At 42.5% G+C, this 15143-nt stretch overlaps 1 protein-coding gene across 3 annotated transcripts in view; it reads left to right on the top strand.

Moving 5' to 3' along the window:
* The window catches only part of gpat2 (glycerol-3-phosphate acyltransferase 2, mitochondrial), a 79951-nt gene that overhangs the window by 25447 nt on the left and 39361 nt on the right, over nucleotides 1–15143 (top strand). Inside the window, exon 1 of one of the 3 annotated variants that reach the window (XM_085787373.1) lies at nucleotides 8777–8795. The exons of the other annotated variants lie outside the window; for them this stretch is intronic. The gene's annotated coding sequence lies outside the window, so the exon portion shown is untranslated. Of the gene's footprint in view, nucleotides 1–8776; nucleotides 8796–15143 lie in introns of those variants that run through there. 3 annotated transcript variants of the gene reach the window in all.

Consider the following 15143-nt stretch of genomic DNA (forward strand, 5'->3'; position numbering starts at 1 on the left):
ACTGCGCATGTCGCCTGCAGAAAAAGAGCAACAAGAGCCACGATCATGTCTTATTGTGCTGTTGGTTGCACCAATTGTTTTGATAAAACTAACAAAACGCACTAAAAAGTTTTGTGGAATACCATCAACTCGCACCCCTTTCAAGGCAAACAAGGGAGAAAATAGTACATCGGAGATTAATTTCAAGCAATATAATGTGTAAGGTTTGAATTAGGGCTGAAACGATTCCTCGAGTAATTCGAGTACCTCGATTACAAAAAATGGTCCGAGGATTTTTTTCTGCCTCGAGGAATCGTTAATTTAATTGTAGTTCAAGCGGCCGCACGGACTTTCAATGTGGCACAACGTGCGCCGTAACGTAACCTATGAACGTAACCGTGCACGCCCCCCCCCCGCGCGGCCGTTCGCCGCGCATGACGGTGGAGATGGGGAGGGGGGCGGTGGCGGCGGCGAGGCGATGGCCGCGATGACGGGGGGACGGTGGCGAGTGGCGGCAACACAGCAGAACAATCCTGCCTAGGAGCTATCCATGGTTAGGCTACTTAACCAAAGTCTCTTGAAATATCAAACAAAGAAAAGGACTATGGACTGTGGAAGTTTGAATGGCCAAAATACTTAAGTTATCATGACGTGAACCATCTGTTGCGGTGAGACCGTTGATTAGGTAGAAACCTTAACGGGGGGGCGGACGTGGGTGTTTGACTGAGGGAGAAAAAGGCGACAAAAAGACAGAAAATGTCTCTCTATAGGCACTCTAGTTGTAACACGGCCCTTGCATACCACAGCAGCACGTCTTCCATGTTGCAGCATCTCCACAGAAAACATTTTTGATATCTTGAAAGTAATTTAATTTTATTTATTTTTGATATCTTGAAAGTAATTTAATTTAATTTATTTTTATTTGTGTTTTATTTATTCTTATTTATGTTAGCAGCAGTCGCCTCTTTAGTAATGTTTCAAGACCAGAAAATACTTGCTTGTGAATTTAAGAAATAAAAACAGTTGATTCTACAAAAGGAAACCAATTGGTCATTCATTATTGAGTGAAATATGTTATTTTCTCTTGTGTATTCATAATTGCTCTTTAACCAAGCAAAATACGTTTTATCCGATTACTCGATTAATCGATGTAATTTTCAGTAGAGTACTCGATTACTAAAATATTCGATAGCTGCAGCCCTAGTTTGAATGGTGATGAAGCTTGATATGACCAGGCACAGCTGTATAACTGCAGCAAATGAGTTGTGAAAAGTTTACTACAGTAATGACAGTGACTGAAGACGAGGTTACATAGTAATGGAAAGCAAGCTAAGATTAATTAACCTTAGGCTATATTATTTCAAATTACATACTCAGCCATACTGTAGGTGCAGTTCGCGGTCAGGATGCAGTTGTTCTCCTTGTTCACAATGACCCAGACTTTATACATGTCAGTCCTCTTCCCTTGTCTCTGACCAGGCAGCACCTCAGTCCTCAGAGCCATGAAGTTTTGTAATTGTGTAAGAATATTTTCTTGAACATGATTGTCTGTTATACAAGAGATACGTCATGGTTCCATTACTCCAGATTGTAAAAATCTCTGAGGAAAAAAAGTCTCTGAGAAGTAACGCTACATTTTCACAAGACACCGAGGCAGTTGTTTTTAGTTTAAAGTGCAAACACTTGATATTATTTATTTCAATAGTATTGAATATCAATAGTATAGTAATAGTTTTTTTGTGATCGGTTTAAACAGCATTTCAAGCTTGTGTCTTTTTGTAATAGCTGGTGTTTAAATATGTTGAATTATTGTACTATAACCATAGACTGTAAAAAGAATGGACGTAGCGTCCGTGACGTCACCCATTGGTTTTGGGGAGTCGTTTTTGTGACTCAAATATGGCGGCCTGAACAGCGCCATGTTGGATTGGCCGGCCGAGAACCCGCCCACTGGCCTCGAAGCAGCTGTCCACGGAGCTGCTCGGACCTGTCACTCAACGTTTCCGCGCCCTAATTGCCCTAAAAGTCTTAACCTTATAACAGTAAAACGGCAGAGTTAAAAAAAAATTCACCCCCCTCAGAGTGTGTGCGGGGGTAGAAACTATCGGTTGAGACGAAAAAACGTTCTGACACCAGGCTTTTAACATGTTTACTGAGGATGTAAAGTCGGCGATTTTAACATGGGGGTCTATGGGGAATGCTCCCTTCTGACACCAGCCCCCAGAGGAATCCGAGGGGATTGCAGTTTTTTGAACGCGGAAGTGAGCTTCACTTCTCAGACCGACAACTGCCCCCTTGACTATAACACATCGTTATGATGATATTTTCACATTTCCAGTCAACTTTTAACATTGATCTGTTGCAAGGCCTTATGGAATAACACCTTCTTAATTCTACTGCTCCATTCATCAATCTGTTAGCTATAGGGCCCTGCCATCAGTCAGTGGTCGGGGTTAGAGTAGGGTTAGGCTAGTTTTCTGGGGGAAACCCTGACTTTAATATTGTATCATTTCATTAATTTGTGTTTCATTACAATAACAATTTAAAAACAGTTATGTAACCGACAAAATAATCAATAGATTAGTCGACAACCAAAATAAACGTTATTTTCAGCCCTAGTCTAAAGATGTCTTTTCTAGGCTATGGGAAATTAGTCCACACATACCTTTACATGTCTTCTCTTTTGGTAACAAAAAGTCAGATGCTGGGAAAATGCTTTTTGTTTTCTTGCAGCACTTTCCAGTTGAAGTAAAAATGGACAATTAATGGGCGTAGTGGTTTGAGCGGGCGCCCCATGTACTGTAGAGGCACAGTCCTCGCTGCAGTCGGCCCTGGTTCGAATCACGCGTCGGGCGCCATTTACTGCATGTCATTCCCCCTCTCTCTGCCTCCCCGTTTCCTGTCTGTCTCAACTGTGCTATCTATAAAGGCATAAATGCCCCAAAAATATACTTTAAAATAAAAAATAAAAAAAGGACAATTAACTCATTGAGTGTCAACCACGTAATTTCTAATTTTTCGTTCCCATGCGTTGAGTGCCAAAAACGAGATTTCTCGTTTTTTGCTTTTTTTTTAAATTATGAAACTAGACACTTTAACACACCTTATGTGTAAATTTGGGGACTCTACGACGAGCCGAACTGAAATAGATGACGATCAAAAACTCATGACAGCTCATGATCTGGAAGTTTTCATCATAACTCGGCTTTTGCAAACGGAGTTCTGCATGTGGATGCAGCAGCTGCTCTGCTCTCACCCGCGAGGCTCCAGCAGCTCGGAGCCAAACAGGAAGCTCTCAGCCAACAGTCCCGCCCGGTCTTCATCTGGAGCAACACCGTGTCCTCTCCAAGGTCCTCCCGCGGTAAAATGTGATGGTCTCTTCAAAGCAGGCCACCGGCACCGACCCGTATCACAGAAGGGCCGCGACCACCGGTGGGGCCGGTGTTCCCGACCTGCTTTTGGCCGAGAGACCATCACATTCCGCGGCGAGAGGCTGTGCCACGGCACGGTGCGTCTGTGTTATTGTTGTTTAGTGGCGCCCCCCCCGCCCCCGATGGTGGTTTTGTGAATAGAACAACAATTGTTGTATATATTTATCTTACACGAGCCCTTTGATCCAGAAATGCGAGTGTCAGAAGAGCGACAGGCACAAACAGAGCACCTTTCATAAAAGACGCTCTATCTCCTTTTCTAGAAAAAAAGCAGGGATTTTGGTGAAACCCAGCCATGTTTAGCTTGAGTTTTCTCAGGAACAGAGGCATGTAGAAACAAACGGTTTGTGGCCATTTGAAGCATAAAGTTTCACCTTTCAAATGAGCCACAGTATGTGTTGGTGGCAATAATATAGAATACACTATGGCTCTACAAAAATCGTCAAAAATGGTCTAAATTGCCGGTACACTTGACTAAAACTTTGGAAAGGAGCGCAGCACTAAATGAGTTAATATAACACAACGAAAATACAACAATTTCATACTTGTAGATATTAGATTTCAATGCTAACAATGTAAAGCGTTTTAAAAAGCTGTACAAACATGCAACAAAAATCCCCATCATAAATAAACGAGGATCCTTCACCCTTAGTGCATTTGTCTATTTACTGTCATGACCACACTCGGGAAAACTTAAATGAAAATCTGACACATAAACCAAAAAAATGAGAAACACAGGCAATACAAGAAACATTTCACTCCATTTCATTTAGTAGCAGTGTGCTATTTTCTGAATGGTAGTAATTTTCGGTTTGGTGTTGCTCATTCTACCTTGATCTCAGCCTTCAAGGCCTCATCATCTCTGGCTCAACTTGAACTACCTTACCTTGCTCTTTTAAAAGTAGTTTGCCAAGATCAATCCAGCTTGTATATGATTGGCCTGATCCTCAAGCAGCACGGTATGTTTGTCTGTATGAACAGACTGACTGGAATTTAAAGTTGCTGTCTACTCTTTTGGCACATCATCCCTTTAACTCCTGTGGCTGGCCAATACAAAGATAAATCAAGCATCATTTAAGAACACACACACGACCCTGCTCTTCAGTTGAACTCAGATTCCTTTCAGTTGTATATCACAGTGCAATCTTTCTGCCACATCTGTCACACTGTACTTGAACCCTGGTGTGTGTGTGTGTGTGTGTGTGTGTGTGTGTGTGTGTGTGTGTGTGTGTGTGTGTGTGTGTGTGTGTGTGTGTGTGTGTGTGTGTGTGTGTGTGTGTGTGTGTGTGTGTGTGTGTGTGTGTGTGTGTGTGTGTGTGTGTGTGTGTGTGTGTGTGTGTGTGTGTGTGTGTGCGTGTGTGTGTGCGTGCGTGCGCGTGTGCGTGCGCGCGGTCAGTGTCATACAGAGATTATAGACACAGCAGTTGAATGCACTCTTATCATCATGGTGAAGCATTTCACCAGCTGTATGTCTGACTAATGAGTCTGTTATTGAATTAAAGACATGATGAAAAGACTGAGTGTCCACCTGAACTGAGCCTTCACCATCCCAGACCAGAACTGATACTGCAGGTCTGTTCATTGATCAGCTGATGGAGAGAAGGTTACATGAAAATCCAGCTTTAGAAATGTCAAAGTTTTCTTTATCATGTATACACTGACACTTTGGGTTTAGCAGCAAATGTACTGTATGCTACAGATGATAAATTGTTGGGCAGATAATTAATTAGCAGAAGCTCTGACTAGCAGGTAAACATATAATTTAATTTAGTATCTGGCCAAATTTCCACAAGTCAAGCTTTATGAACCCATTGTTTATTGGTTTGGTGTTTACGATGCTCATTTACGGTAATACTTTATTTAAGGGATAGTTCAACATTTTGGCAAATTGAACAGAGTTGTTTGAGGTAAATGCAGAGACTCCTTGCCGAAAAACTGCCGCCGACGGGAACATGCAGGTCACACTTGTCCAAGAGAGCGTTTTGGAGTTGTTGGATTGAGGAGTTTGATGAGGGAAACCAAGAAATTCCATGACCCTCCGTAGCGTAGCTCTGAGCAGCTCGCGGCTCTGCTCCGCCGTTCTAAAAATAGCTTGCACCGACAATTAAAGGTAACGAACCTACTGCTATGACTATCGAGTGCCGAAGCGGAAGCAGGAAGTAACGGTCGCCATGGGACCTCAATTCGGAAAAAATCTCCATGTAAGTGAATGGGAGTCAAAATTTTATTTCGTGATCCGATTGAATTGTGCCATGAGAAGAAAATATGACCTCTACCTGTTTAAAACATCGTGTTTCATGCCGAGAAATCAGCAGTTTGTTGTAAAACTATTATTAAAAAAAATTCTGAAGAATCCATAACCAGAAAGACTACAGGTCATGTAGGTGACATCACACACCAAATGCCGCCCTTTCCCGTGTCAGTTGGTGACATATACACCATACTCCATTCTTACGTTGCGTTTTACAATAAACTGCAGATTTTTTGGCATGAAACGTGATGTTTTAAGTAGGTTAAGGTCATATACGGGTGGCAGTGGCTCAGGTGGTAGAGCGGGTCGTCCAATGATCAGAGGGTTGGCGGTTCGAATCCCGCTCTGTCCCGGTTGCTGCCGTAGTGTCCTTGGGCAAGACACCTTACCCGCCTTGCTCCTGATGGGTCGTGGTTCGCGCCTTGCATGGCAGCTTCCGCCATCAGTGTGTGAATGTGTGTGTGAATGGGTGAAAGTGATGTACTGTAAAGCGCTTTGGGTATCGTTCAGGTATAGTAAAGCGCTATATAAATACATGACCATTTACCATTTACCATATATTTTTCTCATGACACAATTGACCCTTCGCCAACTCCTCCCACAAACGGCTATTGTCCAATCCTACGTTAGCAACCGTAACTATAGCTAGCTACAATCGCTCAAAAACTTGCAGTTTGACAACCAGTGAGATGACCTAAGTCTTTGTGGGTTGATAGACGGTAAAATTACCAGCCCTTACTGCTGCTCTGTACATTGTCCAGTCGTGTCGTTGAACAGATGTTTTATCCTCCTGCGCGTGTCACGTCACTGAAAACTCTGAATGATCTTTGTGACTTCTTCTCTCTATTATCTCAGAACAGTATATCCAGAAATTTGCTGATATTTCCTTTGAAATTGATACCAAATATTGCCAGGAGCATGGCTGGGAGTGAAAGCTTGCCCGGCGTAGCAACAGTAACCAAGGGGGCGGGGCTTACGCGAAGGGTCAATTAAATCGGATCACAAAATAAAATTTTGACTCCCGTTCAATTACATGGAGATTTTTTCAATTTGCCAAAATGTTGAACTATCCCTTTAACCATTGTAGAAACATTGGAATAAAATTCCAACAGCATGATCAGGCTGGTTGCTTCTTCTTGATTAAACAGTTATGGAGGTTACCTGGCAGATTAAGTGAAGATGTAAATAAGCTTTAGTTGCCTCTCCTCCTTCAACCCCTCTTCAAATGCACTTTTCTTTGTTCCCCTCTAACTCTAAAATCTAATTAGAATAACTCAAGGCATGCAGGACAACAATCCTCCAGGAAGTCTCAGCTGGAAAATGTTGTGGTTAAAAAAGTTATTCTAGCACATCTACTCATGATGAATCTGTCTTCTTTTGTATTTGACTGAAGGAGGCCAGTCAGTGTGAGCCTACCTTGATAAAATTTAGTGAATTCTTTAAGTGAGTTATTTTCAGCCGCTGAGGAATTTTATTTACTGTACAATACAGACATATAATATGAATTGAATACCAGGCTCGCCACAGAGTCATGCTCTCAATAGGATCAGTATATTCTCTGCATTCTTTGCAGCACATGTTTTGAAGCCCGTCTTTATTACTGCAGGATGAGGACAGCTCTGGGTCAAAGATGTAATGAATGTTTCTTTGATGTAAATGTAAGTGGATGTTATACATGTAGGGCAGTTGGCGGTGATCAAACCCGTATTGTTCATTATCGGTGCTGTGTTTGAAAATGTCTGATGTTCGACTGTGCACCAACATGCATGCAGACATATTAACATATGTTTACACAATTTATTCTCAAGTATTGCATAGAAGCTGCCAAGGCTGCTTGAACAGTTTTGGTTCATGAATCAATTACCAAATAGGCCGGTTGCATAAGACAGCAGGTTACATCATTGTGTTTGTGGAACACATTTGGAAGGATCTTTCCTAATATAGCTTCTCAGCTTTCCGTCCACATATTTGCACATATTTGAATGCATCTGTGTTTGATGTGCGAAGGTGTTTTTGTGGCCAGCATGCTTGAGTTTAGGAGAAGCATAGCTGCAGGTATTTCATCCCTCGACCTTACCTCTATCTGTTCCAACTTGGTGGGTTGGCTCAGGTGTCTTGCACCCCCCAGTAGTTAATAAAACATCGTGGCTGTCAGGGAGAGATGAAAACGGTGATATGTATGTGTGCAGGGGAAGAGATGATGGGTATCTGACATGTGATTAGCCGTCTCATTTTTTGTGAATCCAGTGCAAGGTGGAAAGCTTTTTATCTGACAGTCTGAGATGGAAGCCAGTCAGTGATCAGTGTAATTATCAACAGATTAGCCCAAAACAATCTGATCCTTCTTTTTCCAAGCCTGCCCCCTCCTTTCCCCAATGTTTTCCCTCAGTCATATCTGCACATTTAACATTTAAATGTTGATTTAATAAAAGAACATCAAAAGTCATGGAAGTCAGCTCTTCTCTGCCCCTCTGATCTTCTCTTTTTCCCACACATGTGTAATCTTTTTATCTTTCTGCCTTTGTGACTACATTTGTAGGGTCATAGCAAAGGTCATGAAAAGATTGTATCCAACCACATCCGGAATATTTCAACCATCTGCCATGTCAGTTAACTTCCCTGATCAGCTGAGATAAGTAGGAGCAGCACAAGCATTACTAATAACATTAACAATGGCTCTGGCTTATGTAAGTGTTAGCCGTCACTATGTGACAGTGAGCCAACATGCACAATAAGACGGAAGAATGTGAGACAGCTCCTCCTACAGATTGAAATGACATATGTTTGCCTTTAAATGTGGAAAAGTCTGCATTAGTCCTCAGTTATGGGGGGGTCATTAGACCTCAGGTTCATGTTGGGTGTGGATAAACTGTGATTACTATCACCAAACTCATTATGGTGATAGTAATAGTGAGTCATAATCTGAAAAGCACAGCGTCATGTCTGAACTAGAGTGTGAAAAATGCCCAGGAAGCTTAATTTGCAAATGCTGCGTCACATTCCTGAGAAGAAGACTAATCAGGCCAATAAGTGGAAGCACCTGTGAGTGGAGCCACAGTGTTTAACAAAGCTGAAGCCGCTGTATGAAGTTGCTGTCCTGGAGGACCAACACCTGCTGCATCATGCTGACTAAGGTAACTAACTTTGGAATTCAGCTGTTTCCTACTTTACCTGCACTGTTGTTCTTTGGGGTAATGAATTTATAACTGTACATGACTGATATGATCAATGTGACTGACCGTTCTACTGTACAAAAACAAAAGCTTTCTTTGCTCACATGTCAACAGACAGGTGGAGCAGACATACCTGGGGCCTCATTTATCAAAGAGGGTGTAAAACTGCTACAAAATGTTTGCTTATGGCGAAAAGACGAAAATGGCATACACCCAAAATATTTACACCTTTTTCAGATCTATCAAACTGTGCGTACGCACAACTCTCCGCAATAAATCACACCGGACCCAACGTGAACACACCTCTTACTCCGCCCCCGGAACGCCTATATACAACTATATATGGTCAGCACGTGCATATTTAATTAGCCATGTGCGCTCTGTGGAGCGGCAACAAAGTGACAACGAGGCGGGCGGAGGACGGGGGAAAAAGCGGAACTTCTCCGAAAGCAGATACACGGCGACGTCGGGCAATAAATCAGTCAGAAAAATGATCTTGCAATTTAATAAGCTACAATAAAAACAAAAACCTCCCAAATCTCAACAAAAGGGAGCAGAAAGAAGAAGAATCTCACAAAACGGGGGGAAAAGGGTGTAAAAAAAAAAGGTGTATCCACAATGATAAATGAGGCCCCTTGTCTGGCATCAGTCAAGACGCTCAGAGCAAGGACACAAACAGTCATGGACTAACCTGAACCCAAAATTGGCACTTTCTTCCTCTTTCCACCATCAAACTGATGAGAAGGACAGACAGAGACCCTTCTCTCACAAACCAGCTTCTAGCATGTCAGACACACTAAAGGAAAAACCAAAATCTCCATTCTAAAAGTACAGTATTATGCTACAGGCGTGTGTGGGTTAAGTGAAGGTAACAAAAATGTGCTCCAACACACAGCTTCATTTTGGGACAGTGAATGAATGCCTTTGTCAGGCATTTTGATGCTGCCTGTGTCCCAGAATGAAGCTATTTAATGAATTTACCATGCAGCTGGAGCTGGTTTTCATTTAAAAGGGGGATTATATGGTCCTCTAAAGAAACTGAAGACGTCTTGCATTAACAGTGTTGTCCTGTAAGCCCGCTATTCACTATTTTGTGTTGAATTTCTAAATATAGATAAATAAAATATAGCTTAGCCAAAAATATGGATAGGTTGTGTCTAATCAAGAAGCAGTACAATACTCTGCAATGGTGCGAAAACCTTGATTGAAAATTGGATCGCAGGCTGTCAGAGTGTTTATATAAGGATTTTCTACAAGCACCAACATTCAAGCAAAAACAGTGTGAGGCTAAAGACAGGAAGAGAGCAGAGACTAAGGGTAAAGAATTCCTTTTGTTCTGGGAAAATCAATGATACTCTCTGGCTCCATGACGCACGGTTGCTGATTCACAAATTGATCTTCTGTGTGTTTGTGTGTGTTGGTGTGTTTTGAAACTGGGAAAAGTGATGTGTCCAGGGGCATAAGTGTATGTTTTTTGCAACATTAGAATTCATTCATGTCCTGATTTTGATTTTCTAGAAGAAAGGAGGAGGAGGTTCCTACTTTGAAGCTGTGACACCTTCCACCTTGGGACAAATAAAGTGTGCTCTGAGGAACACTCAAAACTCTGCCAAATCTGGAATAACTCATTGTGGACGTGTCTTCAATAAATGACTGTCCAATGATACGTTTCACCACTGCAGCCTTTAAGCATCAAATGGAATGTATTGAGCAGAAGAGAGTAGTTTGTAACTGCCCTGAGCTGCTCAGCCACAGACACATGAACCTGCCCCCCGACCCCCGGCCAGTCTGCCACTGAAAGCCCCACTAGGGTTCAGAGAAGCACAGTACAGAAGCACAGAATGTGTTGCCGCCGTTATTACCGGTACCGGTGCCATGTCGAGTCTCCCTGATCCTCTCCCCGACACACAGCCGCTTCTAGCCGCAGTAAATTTTTGGTTTAGGGGGACTTTAAATTTAACCAGCCAGCGGTAAACCTCTAAAAGCGTGCGGATAAGTTACTTGGCTCGTTTTCTCCCCCGGGATGACGACGGAGGTTGGCCCCGGCAGATCAGCTCAGTAGACCGGTTGCTGCCGCTGTGACAGTCGTTGCCACGGTCCCCGGTCAGGGGACAGACTCTGCACTTCTCCCAAAACAAACGTCGGAGCAAATTTCCTAACAAGCGTTATAAACTGACCAGAGACTCTGGATTAAACTGTGACTTTCTCCATGAAAAATATTAAAACTGTGATGTGTTAACAAATAAATTAAAATAAAGTAAATGCAGTCCTTTAAGGGAGACAATTTTTGGGAAACAGGTCCCAGAGTGGATAAATCTCAAAACAGAGTCTCGTGTAGACACACAAAATGAATCTTTTGTCAAATGATGATGTCACAGCCTCACCTCTCTGACCTGTAACCTGAGCCACACTGCGAGACGTAACGTAACAACAACAGCTGACTACTGTCAGGTCCCTCTGATACTGCGCCTGAAACGCGTACGTTAAATCGGCATTGATCAGCATATCTGGACTGGACAGTCAACATTTAGTCGATGATGTATGGAGTTTGAATACAGCTGCAAGCTTTCTGTGTCTTCTTCTGTGTTGTTGGTGTGTTTGTGTGTTTATGTGGCAGCGTTACAGTGCCACACGTGATGGTCTGCACTGCAGCTGCACACAACCTGAGGGATTTCTGACTAAAAAATACAAATACTCATACTGCAGGAACGGTGTGAAGGAAAGTTTTAGTGGCTTTTTCATACTGTGGTACTGTATTCCTTGAGCCGGTAACTGGCCCATGCCTGATTGATATAGTCACAGATTGGCTTTGTACTTTGTACTTACCACATAATGTACCTAAGTGAATGGTTGTTGTCAACCACTAATAGAGATGATGTGTGGTAATATACTGGATTTGAGATGAAGGCAAACAATCTCTCCTCACAACAAAGCAGCCGTTTGTTCCTGTCCAGGACATAAGCTGCATTAGACTGAAGGCTCTGTCTCTGATTGGATCACTGGTCATTTGGCTCATATTGATGATATTTGCTTTCCACCAGTTAGTCTTTAGTGTTGTAGTGGTTTCTGCTGCACTGTGTTGTGTGTAATGCATCCTGTTTTACACTGCACTGTTTAGAAACACTAAGGAGATGGAGTGGAATCTCATTTTGTATCATATACCACCATAACAGATGCAGAAACTCCAGCCCATTACAGAGTTTAATCACAGACTGACAGATGTCAAAACATGGATCAGTGATCCTTCTTTAGGCATTGCCTTGATGTTTGATTGACAGGTTATTAGGGCTACTTGTTGCTAGTTACATCGAAGAGGTCATCGTGCTGACTTTTTCTGAGCTGTTCAACATTGAATTGGCAGTGATGCTTTTTTTTCTGCTTTTTTTAACTTGAAAAATAAGTATAAATATATATATTTTATTTATTTATTTTTTACTTGTATATACTTTTTTTACTTGAAAAATAAGTGTGTGTGTGTGTGTATATATATTTTTCAAGTATGTGTCGCAGTGGGTTGAGCAGGCGCCCCATATGCAGAGGCTACAGTCCTCGCTGCAGTCAGCCCCGGTTCAAATCCTGCATCGGGGGGCCTTTTACTGCATGTGATCCCTCCTATCTCTGCCTCCCATTTCCTGTCTCTCTCAACTGAACTATCAAATAAAGGCAAAAAAAAGATATAATATAAAGCTCTAGCACCAGTGGTTTTCCTGCTCCTCCATCAGTTACACTGTTTAAGTTTCCGGGAGATGGTGATAAGAGAAGAAGTGGATTGCTTTTGCAAAATGTAACATGTTTTTTGTTGTCTGTGACCTTGAGGTCTTTCTATGGTCTTTGTGTTGTTCGTGGAAGCCCACTCTGCACACACACAGACTGCAAAAGGCAGACTTCTGAACTCTCCACATCCTCCTTTTCAAATTGACAGTAAGAGTATTTGCAGCTCAGACAAATCATTTAGCACTTTGGGGAATAGACATGAATGCACCAACTGACATCACTTTGACTGCTGCTCTAAAGTGATCTTCAGTTTAATCTGACCTGGCAGCTCATAATGGCTTCTGATTTTTAATCCTGTCTCATCCTGGGACCACTTGGGTTCAGGATATTGCATTAGGACAACTACAGCATTTTAATTTAAGACTTTAATTGATCAATTAATCTTTGATGAGTTGAAGAACTAAGCAAGCATAAATATGAGCAATGTAAGGAGGAACCTGGGCCTCAAACCATAGCTGTCATGTTTCTAGATCATCAGTGTGTGTATTCTTTTGTTGTATACTGCCAGAGAAGGCTGTGTGAGGGGGAGTGTGCTGTATGAAGCTGTAGTGTTACACTGGTCTGGCCTTAGCGTTCTGCTGTCCTTAGCTGTTTCCATGTGGTCTTGCATTCTCCCTGGAGTGGCTTATGTAACCCCATTAGAGCCCTCGCTGATTCTGGAGCTGTGTAATTTACAGTTTTACACCCTTTACTCTCCGCTTTGCTGTCTTGTCTCCTCCATCACCCTGTGCACCTGCAAAGAATCACCGAGCCCCGGGAACCTCTTATCACTGTCTTGATTCCCACCGGAGTTGGTAATGAATGTGGGAACTTGAGCTGAGTTGAAATGGAGCATATCCCCATGGGGAAGGCTTACGTTTTAATTAGCAAAATTAATGGGGTAGAGTGGGATCAATAGAGTGGGAGACAATGTAAATGCAAAGACAAATGCCAAGTAAAAGTCTCCCATTCAACCTAATAAGACTGAATCTGATGGGTGTGACAGATGAGAAGAGAGATGTTGAGGCCAGGCCTCCAATAAAACTAAAGGGGAGTGTGCACAGCTGCTTAATCTGTATTAAATCCACCTTTAGCTCAGATGATTACTTATTTGTGTAATCATCACCCATGAGGTGTCTTTCTGAGTTATTTGTCTGCCAAATGCCACTAGAACAGCTTCAATGTGTGTTGGCATTGATCCCGTGAGTCTCTGGAGGGACTCATATTCCACCATTCTAATTTGATAATGGCGGTGCTAACTTCTTGGTCCACCATCTCTTCAAGAGGGTAGTGATGTTTGTGCTATATCTCACTTGGAGGTTGATTTGATTAATTTCAAATGTGTACTGTATGATTCTTACTTATTAAATCAAAGCAAATCCCTCAGGGCCAATCGGGCCTAATCAATGGGGCCATTGTCATCCTGAAGGGGACAGAACAGACAGAAAAGTTTCATCATATGAAAAAGATGTTCAACCCTTCTCCTCTCCCTCCACCCCCAGCAGCAGAGCCACTCTAGTGGTCAAGGATTAAGGCCTATACTGTTCTCTTGGTGTACACTTCACATGTACTCATCTGCTTTTTTTTAAAAGGGATAGTTCAACATTTTGGCAAATTGGCCCATTGCCATAATCCCTATAGTTTTAGGAGTAGGTTCGTTACCTTTAATTGTTGGTGCAAGCTATTTTTAGAACAGCGGAGCAGAGCCGCAAGCTGCTCAGAGCTACGCTACAGAGGCTACTGGGATTTCTTGGTTTCCCTCATCAAACTCATCAAATACACAATCCAACAACGTTACGAGACAGGGTTGTTTTAGAGGCAGAGACTGCTTGCTGAAAAACTGCCCCCTACAGAACGGGCATCAGCGGTTTTGCATGAATTTTGGAGTTGATGGATTGTGTATTTGATGAGTTTGATGAGAGAAACGAAGAAATCCCATTAGCCCCTGTAGCGTAGCTCTGAGCAGCTCGCGGCTCTGCTCAGCCGTTCTAAAAACAGCTCGCACCGACAAATAAAGGTAATTAACCTACTGCTATGACTGGATTATGGCAATGGGCCAGTTTGCCAAAATGTTGTACTATCCCTTTAAGGCTATTGAGCAGATTGGCTCATCAGAACACGTTAATGCCAACATTTAACCCTCTTTCAAAGTCACTTGGATCTTTTCCTCCTACCATTTTGACAAAGTCAGCACCACGTTGGGCTGCTCCCAATTTGCACACATGCAACACAGATCGGATGTTAACTGCACCATCCACCTTTTATTTGTTGCCGACTCTCACAACTGAGTTGGCAAAGGATCAGCAGCAGTTACATAAGAGCTGTTTTTCAGCTAATGCCTATGTACCCTGGTTTTAATGATTCATAACCCGCTAGTGAGAGCCTGCCCTGCTCCACCTGCATGTTGCTGAGCACACACAGCCTGGGAGTTCCTCTTCATCTCTAATGGTGCTCCTGTCCTGACTTTATTCCGGAAGCGAGTGCAACATTTTGGAATTAAATTCAAGAGAGAGATGTGATGGGAAAACAACTCCAGGAAATCAGCAGCAATAAGCT

The sequence above is a fragment of the Trachurus japonicus genome, chromosome 9 (assembly GCF_045865225.1).
Source record: "Trachurus japonicus isolate A0001 chromosome 9, Traja_1.0".
Classification (NCBI taxonomy): Eukaryota; Metazoa; Chordata; class Actinopteri; order Carangiformes; family Carangidae; genus Trachurus; species Trachurus japonicus.